The sequence below is a fragment of the Coprinopsis cinerea genome, assembly GCF_000182895.1.
Source record: "Coprinopsis cinerea okayama7#130 chromosome Unknown cont3.52, whole genome shotgun sequence".
NCBI lineage: Eukaryota > Fungi > Basidiomycota > Agaricomycetes > Agaricales > Psathyrellaceae > Coprinopsis > Coprinopsis cinerea.
Window position 1 is genome coordinate 1 of NW_003307493.1, and position 2,500 is coordinate 2,500.

The 2,500-nt window shown below is 48.0% G+C and overlaps 1 non-coding gene across 1 annotated transcript; it reads right to left on the reverse strand.

Annotated features, from left to right (window-relative positions):
- On the reverse strand, positions 1–255 carry CC1G_20504 (the record flags this gene model as incomplete). The annotated part of the gene is made up of 1 exon (XR_002398314.1): positions 1–255. It is a non-coding gene; the product is annotated as an 18S ribosomal RNA (ribosomal RNA).
- Between the last annotated feature and the right edge of the window lie 2,245 nt (positions 256–2,500).

The following is a 2,500-nucleotide window of genomic DNA, read 5'->3' on the forward strand; positions in this document are numbered from 1 at the left end:
ATGCGATTCGAGAAGTTATTATGAATCACCAAGGGAGCGGCGAGCCGCTTTGGTTTTTTATCTAATAAATACACCCCTTCCGGAAGTCGGGGCTTGATTGCATGTATTAGCTCTAGAATTACCACAGTTATCCATGTAGTAAGATACCATCAAATAAACTATAACTGATTTAATGAGCCATTCGCAGTTTCACAGTACAAAGTTGTTTATACTTAGACATGCATGGCTTAATCTTTGAGACAAGCATATGACTACTGGCAGGATCAACCAGGTAACTACTTTCCGTCCTTGCACACCGAAGTGTGCAACGCCCGATAGTCGCAGACGCAAGTCTGCTTTCTCGGTCGGGAGTTCGTCAATCGAGTTGATTAGATTCAACTGAAACTTGAAATGCTTTCCTCGAGAGTACTAGCAGTTCCAAGCCGTCAGTCAAACCGCCTTATTCCCCGGTCTCACAAATTTCAGGAACACTTCTCGTGGTCGCAAGCAGCAACCTCGATCGTGGCCTTCAGAGGGAACTACTAACAACCGGTAACTTTCAAACGAAAGTCGCGCAGTCGTAGCGGATTCCCAATTGATTAAATGCGACAGGTTTAGCTATCAGCAAGTAATCCGCACCATCCCACAGTGCGGGCACTCGAGAGTACCCGACTTCCAACAGGCCAACCACCGTCAATTCCGATGTTAAAAGCCCAGCCGTGTCAATCCCAAGTGAGTACACCCCGTCAGACAGGTCCCATCAATCACTCGGTCCAAGACCAGCCAGCCTACCCCCCAGTACCGTCGAGGCGTACTTGACCGGTGCACTTGCGTACATCGACTTTCAACCTCAAGTTTGGTATTCCAGTACTCGACCTACTCGAGCAATGACCATTGACTGGTCTGCCCATTCGGACTTTCCCTTCATGTAGTAGGCAACCCAGGTTGTTTGGTCCTATTTGGCCAGGACATCGGAAGGCGTGAAAACAGGTGTCCACTATATCGCGTTTTGGGACTTACCTCCTCCGTTCCCTACGTGTCTGGTACCGTTAGAAAGCTCTCGACGAGCTGAGTAGAATGGTCCCTGTCCCATAATATTTGGATCAGAGGTTCCCCCGCAATTTGCGATTTAAGCGCCCATGAGGCGCACTTTGGCAGGTGAAGTGATGTTAGCCTGCTGGTACCCACTCCATATGAGCCCAAAAGGTGTTTGTAAATTTTCGTATACCCTTCTATGAACGTTATGAACGCTTTGGGACCATCCCCCTAGCCCCATACCAACCCAGGGGGGAGAGCAGGGTACCTCAGGGGACAAAGTGCAAGGGGAGCCTGCCCTAAAGTGCCCACCCAAGCGGTCAGGTGGGTTGTATCCAGTGCTCATTTAGACTGCTGCTGAATGCTGGGGCTGGAACAAGTGCACCCAGGTTCACCAAAAGCCTGCCCTAAAGTCCGAGTCACTGGTGCACTTTGCAGAGGAGACAGAGGAGATGTATGGCTGTATGGCACTGTCCTTAAACCCATAGGCACTTAACTGGACCATGGCCATTACTTTACCTTCAAAATCATAACTCACCTCATCTGAACTTACCTGCCCTAAAGCACCACCCACCCCAGCTCATTCACACTCCACCTATACCACCACCATAAACTCAGCCCCACCTACTACACACACTTAAGTCTCTTCCAGGTGCACCACCAGTCCCATTTGACCTGCCCTAAACTAAGGACTCCGGATTTACACAGTACACAAACCAATATACCATTTGACCTGCCCTAAACTAAGGACTCCGGAATTACACAGTATGCAAACCAATATACCATTTGACCTGCCCTAAACTAAGGACTCCGGAATTACACAGTACGCAAACCAATATACCATTTGACCTGCCCTAAACTAAGGACTCCGGATTTACACAGTACGCAAACCAATATACCATTTGACCTGCCCTAAACTAAGGACTCCGGATTTACACAGTACACAAACCAATATGCCATTTGACCTGCCCTAAACTAAGGGACTCCGCGATTTACACAGTACACAAACCAATATGCCATTTGACCTGCCCTAAACTATAGGACTCCGGATTTACACAGTACACAAACCAATATGCCATTTGACCTGCCCTAAACTAAGGACTCCGGATTTACACAGTACACAAACCAATATGCCATTTGACCTGCCCTAAACTAAGGACTCCGGATTTACACAGTACGCAAACCAATATACCATTTGACCTGCCCTAAACTAAGGACTCCGGATTTACACAGTACACAAACCAATATGCCATTTGACCTGCCCTAAACTAAGGATTACACACATACATGTACACTCTCTGCACATACCCTACAACTATTAACCAACTAACTACATCACTGAACTACTACTAGTCTAGTACTAATACCATGAACCTCTTCACCGGGTCCCCCATGTTCCCAAGAGCCTGCCCTAAAGTCGCAGTACCTCCCTCTCAATGGCACTGCTAGGGCCACCCCCGGTCAGCCATACAGAGTCCTCCCCATT